The following is a 16,120-nucleotide window of genomic DNA, read 5'->3' as shown; positions in this document are numbered from 1 at the left end:
GAATCATCTTGGATGTAGATTTACGAGCTCGAGAGGATAGACGTTGAGTAATTAAGGAGACGACGAGGTATGTTAAGGCTGTCCCTTTCTTTCTTAAGGCATGATTCCTTTGTTGTGAACCTACACACGATATCCATAATATTCTTATTCCTAAAAATGCTAGAAACTCATGATTCTCAAGGTTCTTATGATATTATTGATAAGTGTTCTCCATGATGATGATGATTCCATTTCTAGAGATACCAAAGCTTATAGTTTTGATGTCATTATGGTATTATTGAGCTTGTTTCATGATTATTGATTTTATTCATTGTTATTGATCTCACCTTATGGTTATTGTTCTTTCAAGGTGAGATATAGCGATGATGATGATCCATAATGATCATTGAAGGTTACCTACCTTACGTCACTCCAATAGATTTATAGCTTTTATTTGGGCTCTCATGTATGCTTTATATATATGTATGTATTTTCTCACACCGAGCGCTAATCGGTCAGATGCGGTACTATTGTGCACACCATGCTTGCGTGGGTACGGTATGATGATACCCCGGACGCGGGATGATATGATATATGGATCGGGTACGCACGTTCCGTAGCACTAACATTTATGAATCGGGCTGCACATTCCGCAGCACTATCATTTATAGATCGGACTGCACGTTCCGTAGCACTAACACTTATATTATATATGTATAAAAATATTTTTTTTAAAAAGCTAAGCATGCATGACTTCCGCCTTAGAGGCATTCGGATGTACGAGTTATCTCTCTTTATCTCATGTTACTTTCCATCTTCTTATTGTGTTGTTATTTATCTTACATACTCGGTACATTATTAAATGCTGACATCCTTTGTTTGTGGACGCGGCGTTCATGCCGCCGAGTGAAAGAGGAGACAATTCGGACTCATGGCTGTTTTCTCAACGACGTACGGGGAGCTCTCCTTGTTCGGAGGCTGCGAGATCGGTTATGGTTCTTGTGTACGGATGGGTATGGCGGGTCTGTAAATTCTTATTATGTTATGTAGTCCATGTAGAGGCTCGTGACGGATGTGCGCGATTAGATGTCTTTTGACCTCCTCAGTCCATATTTTGTTATATTATATTGACAGCCTTGTCGGCTTGTATACATGGGCCCAGTTTGATGACGTATATATGTGTATAGCTCTTTCGGGCTTGTGGTGCTCGGTAGGTTAGCTACGAGTATAGATATGAGATGTCATGGCCCCCCGGTTGGGTCGTGACATATACAAACAAATTATATAATGATTATGAACTAATTATACTCTTTATACTGCGTATCTTCAAACCAAACGACCCCTAGTGAGCCAACTTGCTTTTGGATATGGATTAGTCTGATCAACCTAGCTATACATACTCGATTGTTAAAGCGGAAAAGATAGGTAGAATTCGTGAGGCTCAAAAGGATTCAAATTTGTAATGCATTTAAAAATTTCACATTTACCTCTCCGCAATGGATGTAGATTAAGTTGTAACAGTAATGGAAAGAAGGTTTACCATCAATGATCTACAGAGAATATGTTAACCGTAATTTATACTGCAAAATTTTATTTTTTAAGCAAAATAATACTTGTTCGCATATTTGACTTGTGAATTGTGATATAGTAGCTTATTTTGGTAACTCAAGGCAACTATGATAGTGAGAGTCTTTCTTGTATGCCATTTTCTTGATCTGCACATTCTGCATATTTTGACTTAGGAATGTTGTCTTCAGACTCTTGTAGAAATGGTCTGAAGGTCAGAAGCAAGCCCAGCAACTCAATCACATTGAGGACAAAGAAGACCAGTTGATCACCTGCATTACAACATTGGCGTAATAAAATCCATAATGAGAAAAACCATTATCTCATCGGTTAGTTAAAAACATAGATAAAATTGCGAGTGTATTACATGGCTTAAGTCCGGTTTAATTTGCCTGCTTACCTGGCAATATATCAGCATCTTGACGCCGTTGTGCCCAGGACAATCTGCATATATTGCAGATCATTATGTGATGATGCGAAATAATCTTGAATAGACAAAAAATCATGAGTGCAGAACAAAAACAATTTCATACAAGGTTTAATCAAGCAAACAACCAGAACCAGAAGTGCATTTAAGTACAAATTGCAACTTTCCTATTCGTATTGGCTAATTTAGCAAACTGAAACTAGAGCTAAAACTGCAAAAGTATGACTGAAGGACTAAATATCAATGAGGGTAAAGAGAAAAGAGATAGTAGAAAGAAGTTGGAAACATACAATGAACCTCCAACTGCTGGACCGATTGTCTTGGAAAAAGACATCAAAGACATAGAAATGCCATTCGCAGCTCCTCTTTGCTCCTGCGCCTGAAATTAAAGAACATTTTTTGCGCTCGACAAACTTTATACAATGAGAAAGAAGATAGATATGGGAAAAGTGAAGTTACCACAGCCCTATTCTGCATAATTAGCAATCCGGTGGTGATTGATACCTGAGATCATGCATGAAAGTAACCACTTAGGCCAAACAAGTCCATGCAAAAATTTATTAACCCCATGAATTTGCAAAAGTCAAAAATTTATTAACCCCGTGAATTTGCAAAAGTCATCCAAAGGTAGTTGAAAACTTGAAATAAACGTGAGTTGAATTTATGCCTCATTTAGCCTCACATCTCTCAGAAAAAAACTCTGACTAAGAAATATATCTATGGTAATATAAAAAATCCTATATCTCAAAAAGTTAAATGTTCTGTTTCCAAATAGTTTCTCTCTCTTTCCTATATCCTGCATTATTGGTAATGGTGAATATTCATAGTGCTTGATGGAGACTAACTGTCGAATAACCATGTCAAATATAAGAAGAAAAATAATAAAAGGTAACGTCGAGTCTATATTTTCACATAGGTTGCATTATTGAATTTTCTATCAATAATAACATCAGAAACTGAAGAACAAGATGATTTAAGGAAAAGGCTTACAGAGAGCACATTTTTTAACATAGATGCGCAGTTAAGAGCTATGGACAGGCAGAAACCGGACAACAGAGCTATATATGGGTAGCTTGCCAGCAATGGTATGCTTAAAACCTGAAAATCAAGACAAAAAAGTTAAACTAAACAGAAGTGAAAAAAGAAGAAGAAGGGATTTAACAGTTCTACTAGGGGCATACTGCGCCAACTCGAGAAATCATGACAGGCCCAACAATCCTTTCCACCAATGGGTAAGCAAACAGCTGGAAGAGTAACAAACTGACGCCTGGTAGATCACGAAAGAGATTAATATTCTTTACTAAATACAACCCAGAATATCAAATAAATAGAGGTTTCCAGGAGTATTTTTCATAGATTTAAAAGAATTTCGAGAAAATCAGCATGTGTTTTTGCAATTTGATTCTAGCCCTTATGTCTAATATATGGTCAGTTGAACACTCTTCGTTAGAAAAATATAATGTGTATATAGAGAATTATACTATATAGGTCAAATGTTACATTTTACTTATATATATTGAATCTTGAACACCCTCTGCGAAATTTCTGATTTCGCCACTGGGCCAAATATAATGGTTTAATTGATATCTTCGAGATTTCTTGAACGATAAAGAAATGCTTAATCATCAAAATAACCGGACTAAAAAACTTTAGAACAACATGTGGCACGTGAGTTTGGGAAAAATTCAAGCTTTGTCTTTATACCTGTGATGGCAAGAACTTGTCCAACATCAGCACTTGTAAAGCTTAAACCCCCAAGGCTCCTTGGACTGACAGCCCAAAGAGAAAATATCTGAAGAAGTAGAATGATTATAAATTATACACACACACATATACAAGTTTATACGGAAACAATCAAATTTGATGAGAGGGATACCATAACAAGACCAAGGCCATGAGAACTAAGTTCAAATTGACTATCGTTATAAAGTTTGATGATGTCTGTCAACCATCAGTTATTAAGCTCCCTAGAATGCTAGAATGACCAAACTATTACAGTACCCAAGAGAATGAAAAAGAAATATTGAAGATGATCAGATGCACAATTTCAAATTCATAACTATTATTAAGTGCATGTCTGCTAATTCCAGGTGTTGAGAGAAATCAATCTAATGTAACTCCAAAGGTTTTAACTATGTTACGTGGACGCATTTGCAGGTGGACTCATTTACAGTTCCATATTGAAACATAGCTGTGTGCAATTTTTTTGGCGTGTTTCGAAGAATTTGGACAAAGTACTTATATCATGTCACACATTTGACACGGATATGTCAAGGCAAACAAACGATCCACGTCACATATGTTTTTAACGGCTTTCATAGGTGGGAACTCTAATCACAAACAAATAACATACTTACAACCTTTTACATTTTCCATAGATGTAGATCGAGATACCATGTAGATTCTAAAATTCCCTCAACCACTAATGCTAAAAAAGCAATTTTATCCATGGAGGCAAGCAAACTTGATCCCTAGAAATATTTGTCAATGTTGAGAATTTACCACTTCAGAAATAATTATTTCCTGCAGACTTACTATGATTTTATGAGACCCCGGATCATGTTTGTACTATAAGAATCCAAATCTTGATAAAATCTCATATTGCGTTAGTGTGTCCTAACAAACTGGATAATTCTGGCTTATATAAGACGACAAAGCAAAAAGAGAAACAAATGTAATCCATGTATAAGAGCTCTAAAAAGTTGATCTTGACTAGTTCGTATTCGGTATTAGCAAAGAGGAATTTGTTTATAATTGCATAATAAGTGAAAGGTAGAAAAAAATGTTTTTCTTCCTCTAAAGTATGAGAACAACTTCTTTCACATTAGAACATGATTCGAAATGTGATAACGAAGATGACATATCAAGTTCTAATTAACATAAATCTTCATAAAGAAAAGTAAGAATACCTCTAAATAGGCCATATCATGAAGCTGGAACACACAATAGACAATAATAGCTGATACTAAGGGCCAATTCTTAAGAAGGCTTTTCTGGGAATTCGGGATTCTGCTTTAAGAATGCTTCATGCTCTCAGACAAACTTAAACCATTTGTGGGTCCTTCTGCAGCATCTGGAGATCATGTTGATCTTTATTTGTTTTGTTATGCTTGTGCAGCGTTTCCTGCAATGTGTTAGACGTTGTCAATCGCAGAAAATACTCCAGGTATACTATGTTCCTCCAACGTATTAGGTCAAGTTAGCTACGTTAGAAACTTTAGCTCATCCCATTGATTGAAATAGATCATTTCAAGCATCAGCATATTCTTATTGGCCACGGATTGTCACAAAATAACTTCTAGAAAGAATATGAACAGAAACGATAATTAGGAGAAACAGAGATAGATAGCACTTGAAAAGATAAGAATATTCAGAACAGAAGTCATACCGGAAGCCAAAAGGAGATTATTGTTGCAACTAATGCAAATAGTGATGTCACAAGACAAGGTAACAAATAAGGAAATCTGCAATGGTAGAAACCACACATCAATTTCTAATTCACCAAGAGAGGAAAGTATTAGGTAAAAAGCAGATTGCACCAAACACAAAATTTTAGATTTATGGTGAGTTGAGAGTAAGAAAGGTACAGAACAGGCAAGATATTGCTTACCTCCCGAATAAGGATTCTTTCGAGAATATGCCAGGGTATTTTTCTGCAGGCTAGAACACAAAGTGTAAGTCGCAAACTATATTCATAAAACTAATAGAGATTATTCTAAAAGGATTGAAAAGCAGGAACTTAAAGCTTCTAAGAACTTTAGTTTCCGGTCTGGACATGAGATAGGATTTCCGCTCTTTCCAATTCGAGGATAAGAGAAGTTAAGAATATGCAATATTATGATAGGAAAGCACAAGTCTCTCAAAAGAAAAATACAATAAAACCTTTGAACAAGAGCACCCAAAGTTGTGTTGTCTACCCCTAAACTTTTACTTTCTGAAATTTGGCAGAAAAGAAGTTCAATTGATTCATGAACCAATACCATTTCTTCACTAAATATTATGTGAATGTAGTTCAATATCTTATATGAATCAAGTCAGCTTATTATTTCTGATCACACACAATTTGGACATAATTCAGGTGATTTAGAGAGCAAAAAAACGGCACTTCACCAAACATTAAGTTAAAGCCACAGATAAAATGTATTAGCTTAGTAATTTTTTTCTGGAAAACCATACACTGGAACAGTTTAACGGAATACCAAAGTTTAAAAGTACTTTCCGATTGGTTCTTCAGTTTTCACTAGAGTAAAACGTTGACAAAGAATTATACCAGGGGAAACTATATGTACCTGTGCAAGATAACCTCCAATAGCAGGACCGATAACCAAGCCAATGCCCCATGATGTGCTTACCTAAATTAAATAGATAATCATTGTTGTTTAGGCTTTCCAAGATTATGAAATGAAAAATGTCCCTAAAGAAAAGAGAGACAAGAGAGGAGAGAAGCAACTTTGCAGAGATTGAGAATGGTATTCTTTTCGGCATATCTCAGAAGCATATGCCTGGAAAATTTGCAAGTGAAGAATATTTTCAAGTTAAACAACTAATAAATTGAAAACAATCCAGTCATGTTGGATAAATCTATTACATGAACATCAGAGAACAAGAAAAGAAAGAACTAACAAGCCAATAGAGACTAGAAAACACTCACTGTTCTTTGTAGCATGTTTTTTCATAGATTCTCTATTCTTTATGAACATCAGAGAACAAGAAAAGAAAGAAATAACAAGCCAATAGAGACTAGAAAACACTCACTGTTCTTTGTAGCATGTTTTTTCTGTAAGATTCTCTATTCTTTATTGAAGATTTTTAGCAAGAAGAAAGGGCTTCTTGTTTCGAATGAATATACAATCCATAAGAATGGGTACTTATACATGAGTTCTAAGACTAAATAAGGAAAGACAATATTACACGATCAATTCCTAATCATTTACATCAATATAATATATTCCTAAAATTAAGCTATCAATCTTAATCATCAATATCAAATCAACATCTCAATCTTAATCATTAATACCAAATCAACACTCCCCTCAAGTTGGTGCAAAGATGTCGCACATGTAACTTGCAAACCGAGTATGAAAAGTCCGTTTGTGAGGCCTTTATAAACACATCAGCTAGTTGTTTTTACACAATGGAATAAACTCAAGACACCACCGTGACTTTTTCTTTGATAAGTGTCGATCAATTTCAACGTGCTTTGTTCGGTAAATGCTTGGACTGGATTTCGAGCTATTTGTTGTCACAATGGAAAGTTTCCTTTTTCGGACAATCTCAATTCTTCTAGTAACTTTTGTAACCACAAAAGTTCGCAAACACCACGGGCCATAGCAGACATAACTTGATTAAACCACTTTGCTTCTTGCTTCTCCAGTGACCAAGTTTCCTCCTGCAACATAACATGTAGAGATCATGTTAAAGATCGACCCAATCTTCGGTAAAGGCTTTGTTTGGAGGTGACTGTATGCAGGTAAAGTAGACCTTTTCTCGGACTGCAAAATGTGTTAGGGATCTCGAGGATCGTACATAAGGCGACTGTCCCGAATAGGCTATGAAAATACAGTGTGAGAGAGATAAATGAGTTTTCCAACTATACGTATCTCTCTTTATCAACGACTTTCAATTAGGCCAAGTGTGATTGCAATGGGTGATTTCGCTGGTTTGCAACCTTTGTCATATTTCTTTCAAGAGATCCCATATATTGAGAATAAAGATTCCTTTTTTGATCTAGCAACTTCAATTCCCAAGAAGTCGCAATTTTCCTAGATCCTTGATCTCAAATTCAAAATAACTTCTAGAAAATCGGGTCATCTCCTCTTTGTCATCTAATTATTACTAAACATCAACATAAACTATAAGAAGATAAGACCCTTTAAATGTCTTATAAAGAGGGTGTGATCCGCATTGCTTTGTTGGTAACCAAAGGAGATCATTGCTTTATGAATCATCCAAACCAAGCTACTGTAGAATCAAGTACAATGCTTTCACCATACCTTTCCTTGACAAGGTAACAAATAAGGAGGAATCTCCATACGAGTACTTTTCTAAGTCTCCATGAACACATGCATTCTTCATCAAATCACAAGTTCACCAAGATTAGCCGCACAAGATAGAAGAATTAATAGTATTCATTTTTGCAAAAGCAAATGTCTCTTGATAATCCGCTCCCAAACGAGTGAATTTTAGACCAATTTGCTTTGAACCTTTCAATGGAACCGTGACTTTTATGTTTTAGTTGAAGACCCATTTACACCAACCAACTTCTTGTGCGGTGGTGATGCGACAAGTTCCCAAGGTTCTTTGATAAGGCCTTATTTCTTCCATTACCTTCCCTTAGAATACGCAAAAGCCGCTCCATTCGGGGAATAGACACGAGAAGATATGACAAGGCAAATTTTTCTGGAGGGCGATAAAGAATTATAGGAAACAAAGTTAGATAAAGGGTGTTTAGTGCGAAGAACTATATTCATAAAATCTAACTCATTAGGAACTATAGATAATTCAGAAGAAAAGGTTGAAAAGCAGGAAGTTATCAAATCGAGGCCTATCCAAATGCCCAACAATCTCAATTCTTTCTCCAATTTCACTTTTCTGGAGTTTATGAATAGTCTTCCACAAATTCTTTTCCAACTTTCGGCGGTAGTTTCAACAATAGAACTAGGAAAAACCATCTCTTCTTCCTTATGCAAGAGGTGATGGTGTAATGGAAATAGGGCTCGGATTCCCGAAAGTAACATCCATCTCGACAAAGAATCTCATAGAAGGAGGGTGATAACATTTGTACCCTTTGTGTTGGAGAATACCCATAAAGACACATTTAAGAGCTCAGGTTCAAGTTTCCCGTAGTGCCTAGCGTGAACAAAGCAAACACACCCAAATATCTTTGGAGGAACAAGATAGTCATTTTTACCCTTTAAAATTTAAAGGACTCGGAAATTAAGAAGTTTTAAGTGGCATTCTATTGATGAGGTAGGCGGCTACTAGAATGGCATCCCCACTAAATCATGGTAAACAAAAGGATCTTGCTACTTTAACAAATGCCTATTTTCTTTGAATGCACTAGTATATCAGTTTGATGGATTATCCAAAAGACTCAGTAGCTCCAAAACAGTTTTTATCCATGTATTCATAATTGTCGGTCGAAATATCTTTATCTTAGAAAAAAAAAAATCATCTTATGAAATGACTTAAAACGAGAGAAACTTCAAACTTTTGGCTTTTAACAATTATACCCGTATGCCATTCTAGTGCAACAATCGATAAAAGTAACAAATTTTTTTCTGGACAAAGAAAGTGTTTGAAAGGACAGTTTATCGAATGAATACCTGGTTTAAAAGGGAATTGTGCTTTTATTGTCACTCGAGAGGATTGGTTTTTAGTGTTTTGGCATATTCACATGCATCACAAGTAAAACGTTCAAACTCGGTTAGAAAATAAACCAGGGATAACTTTTTAAAGCAAAAAAAGATGGGTGTCCCAATGTGCCTTTTGTATTATTTCTCGGTTGACATCCTTATTTCTACAAAAAAGCAGGAGTCTCGAGTTCCGTCGATCAAATATAAGCCATCAATGCCCCATCTTGATGTGCTTCAAAACCTAAATCGGGAAAGAATCAATACTAAATAGATAGTTCTTTGGTGATTGTTAATAGGTTAATAGGAAAATCGAGGAATACGTGAAGAATGGATGATAAGGTAATATCGAGTACAAAGATTGAACCTATTAAAGAAAAGAGAGACATAATCCCGCTTTGGAGGAGAGTAATTTTGAAGGCCTTTAGAAAGAACTCACAGCAGAATCAATAATCCAACCCAAAGCATTAAAAGCAATACATTCTTGGTGGGGCTAGCTCTAGAAGAGTCAAGTTTGTTCGAGAAGACGGCGAAGATGTTGAACTTCATCCGAGACAAGTGAAGTAGTGTCACCCATATTATCTAGATGGGAAGGGTTAGAAAAACTGCGACCGAGAACCGGAAAAAAAAAAAATTGTAGAAAAAAATCGCGGAAAGTTGGTCGCCACGCCGAATCCTAATTCGGTGATCGGAAAATCAAACCGATAAGGATAGGCTTAGAATGTTACAGGAGAAAAACAATCAGAAACGAATTGAACGGGAGGAGTTTTTTGTGCGGACGTTTTCACAAAGAGAGAAAACTCGACCTCTTTTTGATAAAACACGGAATAGAGACTAGGGAGAAAACTCACCTCACTGTAGCTCGATACCATGAAGATTTTTTCAAGAAGAAAGATTCTCTATTCTTTAATGAATATACAATCCAGAGAATGGGTACTTATACATGAGTTCTAAGACTAAATAAGGAAAGACAATATTACACAAACAATTCATAATCATTTACATCAATATAATATATTCCTAAAATTAAGCTATCAATCTTAATCATCAATATCAAATCAACATCTCAATCTTAATCATTAATACCAAATCAACATTTATATACAGCTTATATGCGGGGGGGGTTCATCAATAGATTATTAACTTCTTAAAACGATGAGTAACTAAACAAACAGCTTGTAGTTAGACCTATGCTACCTTACTTTTATAATGTGCTAAAGTATTGTAATAACCTATAGAAAAACATCCTGATTTTTATATGAAACAATCTTAAGAAATTTTTTCCACAAGGAGAAAGAGATGGATACTAGGAAATCGACTAGCTTATGACATTATATTTAACCCAACAAGGGGAACTATCACCTTGGAACAACACGAAGCCCTCTCCAGGACTAAATAAGATAGAAAATAATATATGCATTTTAAACATGCAAATCAAGATATCAATCGCAGGAAAAGATAGTACTTATAACTGATACAAAACTTGTCATCAAGTAGCAACAAAGGTCTACCCTCATAGTTCCAATTATTCCACACAAGCTGCCTAGGAGAAACCTCATACTAATAGCCATCCAAAAGTTCGTACTGAGGCCAAAGAGTGCATTGAAGATAACCCTGCAGTTGATTTATCAGTAAAGAAGAAAAAAATTTAGTGAAATGTTTAGGAATTGAATTAAGCTAAAGTTCTGTGAAATAAAATCTTATGAACCAGGACAGTAGTTAACCAGCAGTACTAACACTGTAGTTGTCCCGATAATGACAACTGGTTTTCGGCCATAACGATCAGCAATCATTCCCCAAAGAATAGATGTCAAAGCTCTTCCCAACATGAATGAAGAACCTTCAAGAAATCTAGACATATAAAAATATGAAAACTTCTGAAAAAACATGTAATCAGAAGGACCGAGGAAATGAAGCTAACCTACATATCCAGCGTAGGAACTAATATCTTCCTCCCTATCCGCAATGTGAAAATCTCTTACCTACAGGAATCAAAATGTTGATATCGGCATAACCTTAATCTAGATGCTAAACAGGTGGAAAAATAGCAAAATAAACAGAAGAACAGAGCTATCTTATGGATAAGATGGAACCGAATTTCTATTAGGATATAGATGGTTTCATAGAGAGCCAACAAGCAACTTATTTCTATATTTCCTTCAACAAAGATACGTTAATACAATAACACTTTATGGTTAATGATTTATAAATGATGTCCTAGATAGAAGAAAAGTATGTTTTAGTACCTGAATGAAGACAAATATAATATATACATGAAGTATCATGTTAAAGAAAACCTGAAGAATGTGAGAGTAAGTCACTTAAACTTAGTATAGTGGATATTTACCATAAAATAGAGGAAAGGGAACAGAGATGATATCGGCAAAGCTGCAAAAAGATGTTAGAAAGAAAGTACGTTAGTGCTAACCTCTTAAGGAATAAAGCTTCACAATTTCTTTCAACTGACAACGTGTTTATGCGAGACCAGAACTAATGCTAGGATAATAAAATGTCACTAGTACAAGCAGAACATGTTTTAGAGTGGTCTCCCAAACACATAATCATAGTCCAGAAGCTCTTCCAATTGAAGATGAAGATGATCAACAAATTTTAAGAGATTATGTGGTAGGGAGGTCCAAACATGCCTGCATATTTCATCTTTGTATATGTCTTATAAGTAACAAAATGATATACCCTCCGTTTCAATTTATATGAACTCATTCACCAAGCACGACATTTAAGAAAGAAGGAAGACTTCTTTGAAACTTATTGTCCAAAATGTCTTCAAAATTTTCGCGCTCAGTAAATTATTCATAAAGCGAATTTGTTTCCAACCAGAAAGAAAGAGGTCATTCATTTTAACACGTACTAAAAGGAAATAGATTCAAACAAATTGAAACAGAGGGAGTAGTACTTCTTTACGAAACATTATACTGCCTTTCCTATGGTATTTCTGCGCAATTATTTCACAGAATATACGTTACCTTCTACCTGCACAGGTATTTGGTCACTCTGCCCAATAAAATTTAGGTAGCGTAACTTTTTTATTTTATGTTTATATTGTTCCCAGGCAAGGCCATATCACCAAATTTCTTGCATATTTCTGACCATATTATTTAATCAATTGTCTCTATCCCAGGAAAAGATACTTGACTAGTTAACTCGGTTTATGGAGGTAAAGGACAAGTTTTGTTTCATTTTGGAAATTGGTCGGTTCATTTTTCTTTTTAACAATATAGACATATACTATTATTAAAAGAAGTTTCAACTTCGAGAAAACATAATCAAAGGCATTTCTCCTTTGACCATAGAAATAACAAGTAGATACAACTTTTTGGCACTGATGGTTCCAGTTTGTGTTTTCCATGACACGCTCTTATAATTATGTTCAGAAAAAGCTCTGTTGAACAAAATAGAGTTTGTAGCCAGTTTTAAGTTTAACAAAAGCAAACATAAAGTGGTACTTGTAGCATTATGAAGATTATATGGAGTCACAGTGTAAGAAACATATGAGAATATCAGTTAATTTTAACATGTGATGATAGGTATAACATAACATAACAGACCGACCAAAAAAGCGTGTCATATCAATTGGAACAGAGGGAGTATAACATAACATGATAGATTGATTCCACATAAAACATGATTATTAATTTGTTAGAGTGAAATGTTGTTATAGAGGGGGGAAGAAGCTCCCTTCAATTAAATCCCTTCAAATTTAAGAAAAAGTCATAAGTTAGATAGAGGGAGTGAGAAAAACCTGCACATAAAGTAACGATGAAGATGAAGAAGACGGGCTTAATAGGAACACTGGAATCTGAGCATTTAATCCGTTCAACTTTACAGCCAGGACAATCCTCATAATACTCTTCTTCTTTCTTCAACAATAATGGCTCTCTGTTTTCTCCCATTTCCTAATTAATTTCCTCTCAATATTAATTCTTCTTCTTCAGGAATTTTGGCATCACTCTTCAGGTTAATATTGAATATTTTGAGTAGTTAGAAACGTCACTGTCATACTTTTTGTTGTTTAGTTGCATGTGAATATGCGGCAGTAGTACTGTTTGTGTTTTACTGGATTTGATTCTATCATCAATGTGATTGATTTTCAGATCTTATTAACACATTGTTTGGTACATATTTGGAGTAAGGCGGATGGAGCATATAACTAGGGGTTCAACTCCAAACTTTCGATACGGGGTATAAATATGTGTAAAAATTTATTAAAATTATAATAAATAATAGATATGAACTCATAACTTTAGAATTATAATGGTTCAATGCTAAAAAAATTAAAAGCTTGAACCCCTAAAATTTAAATCTTAGATCGGCTTCTGATACTAGTTATTAATAGGGGTGTTCATGGGTCGGTTTTGGGTTAAAACCAAAACCAAACCAGTCTAGTAAGTTTTTAAAATTATTAAAACCAAACCAAACCAAATATAATACATATCCATCGGTTTTGTTGTAGTCGGTTAGGGTCAGTTTTTCGATTTTTAAGAAAATTAACGGTATTTATCTCTTTCATGTTTTTTTCCTACAATTAGGAGATTACCCTTTTATTGAGAAAATATCTTAGGATTTATGATTTTAATTAAGTGAATAAAGTTTATAAGAAATACAAAAATTAAATCTAGGTAAATCTCATATAGTTGTTTCTTTGAATAAATGAGTTTGAATTCATGGATTTCTTTTTTAAAATTGGCTTAAGGTATAAAGTTCATTAGCCTGTCAGAGATAAATAAAATTTTGCTTAAAAAGTATTTATAAAAATTAATATATTTTTTTTGTGTGTATATATATAATTATGTATAAAATTTGTCAGTTCGGTTCGGGTTTTTCTTTGGTTTGCTTTTAGTACAACGAAAACCAAACCAAATGTTATCGGTTTTTAAAAATTCAAAACCAAACCAAACCTAACCCCAAGTAAATATCGATTTCTTTAATCGGTTTGGTTTTGATTATCGGTTTGTAACCAAACCGTGAACACCCCTGGTTATTATATACTTAGCTTACTATAATACTGGAATTATTTATGTGAGAAAATTAGTAAAAAGATGATTATTAGATGGGGAGACAAATTTGGACATACCCACGTATTTGTGTTAAGAAATTCATCTAATATGTATAAAAGATGTATTCGAAATCTTGTAAACTGTTTTTTAGAGTTCAAAGTCAGAAACTCAAAATTGAGAATTCATCTCTGATAACTATTTTATACGTTCCAATTTATGTGACACTCTTTCTTTTTAGGTCAGTCCAAAAAAAATTGACACGTTTTTTTATATTTAGTGACAATTTAACTTTAAACTTCTCATTTTATCCTTAATGAAATTATAACCACACAAATATTCATAGCTTATTTTGGATCACAATTTTTAAAAGTCTTCTGTTTATTCTTAAACTTTGTGCCCGGTCAAACACCATTACATAAATTGAAACAAAGGGAGTATGTCGTGATTAATAATGCGGAGAGTGTTATACATGAATTACTTACTTTAGAAGTACATTTTTTAATTTAAATAGCTTAATCACACTTTGCTAATACCATATTCTTATTTAACATTTTTTAATACATAAATCTCTATATTCTTATTTAACATTTTTTCGTGCATAAATAATACATAAATCTCTACCTAACTAATGCAATTATTTGATATTTCCAACCAAATGCGGTATTTGTTATACAATGAAGATCTTTGTTCTTATGCAACCTCAAACATTATATTATTATCTTATACAGAATCTTATGTTGGGATTAGTTGCCTCAAACATTATAATAAGCATGGATTGGCTTGGCTTGTTTAGATCCACTATTTTATAATAGAAAATAGTCTTTATTTTTGTACCATTAATTACTTACTCCCTTCGTTCACTTTTACTTGTACATTTTTGACTATGCACACTTCTTAAGAAATAATAAATGAAGTGCTTAATTTACCAATGTACTAATATTAATTGGTGCATATTTTTATTGGATTTGAAAAATGATTTGAAGTGAGTATTTAATACTATGGGTAAAACAGGAAAAATAAATTATCTTGTATTGATATGCTAAAAGTGACAAGTAAAAGTGAAAATCTATTTTCGAAATACTGAATAAGTAAAAGCGAACGGAGGGAGTACTACACTACTACTTACCTCAAACACGTCCAAAAAAGTTCCAAATTTTAGACATCAATCATGTAAAAAAATTATTCTCTCATACTGAAATGTATCAGTAGTAAGTATAGATTGGTGTCTCTATTAATGAGTTCTTGAAGTTTAAAATGGTTTATGCATACCGAAATTTGATTTTTTTTTTTTTTTTTTTTATATATAAGTATAAAACATGAGTAAAATCTGGTTTTATTAAAATTTTAGCTCAATACTCCATCGACAACCATATAAAAGAGTCTCATGTTTCCCGACATGTTAATAAGTCCTATTATAATCTATATGAACTTTACTACCAGAATGTAGGAGCAGTGTGTGTACAGTGAAAACCGGACATAACGTAAACCGATGAAATGAGGACCGAGGCGAGGAAGATTGGAACGTGCTCGATGGCATCCGAGCTAAACCTTGAGGGGAGCGCGGGACCGTAGCCGAGTAAGGACACCATTTGGTCCGAATGTACCGTTTGGTCCGAATGGCCGTTTGGTCCGTGCCTGCTGGTCCGTTTCGTCGTTGGTCCGCATGCCCGTCGAATGAGCCACGCGTCGCAGCGTCCCGACATGGTCAACCACCAACCGTGCGTGTGTCGACCGCGCCGCGGGGCCTAATCCCACCAAATCCGCTTCGTAGCCGTCCTTGT

At 34.5% G+C, this 16,120-nt stretch overlaps 1 pseudogene; it reads right to left on the bottom strand.

The window, feature by feature from the left end:
* Positions 1-1,644: 1,644 nt before the first annotated feature.
* On the bottom strand, positions 1,645-13,407 carry LOC132049352 (protein ZINC INDUCED FACILITATOR-LIKE 1-like; annotated as a pseudogene).
* Positions 13,408-16,120: the final 2,713 nt, after the last annotated feature.

This window comes from Lycium ferocissimum, chromosome 3 (genome assembly GCF_029784015.1).
Source record: "Lycium ferocissimum isolate CSIRO_LF1 chromosome 3, AGI_CSIRO_Lferr_CH_V1, whole genome shotgun sequence".
NCBI classification, from domain to species: domain Eukaryota; kingdom Viridiplantae; phylum Streptophyta; class Magnoliopsida; order Solanales; family Solanaceae; genus Lycium; species Lycium ferocissimum.
This window is presented reverse-complemented; position numbering and strand designations above follow the sequence as displayed.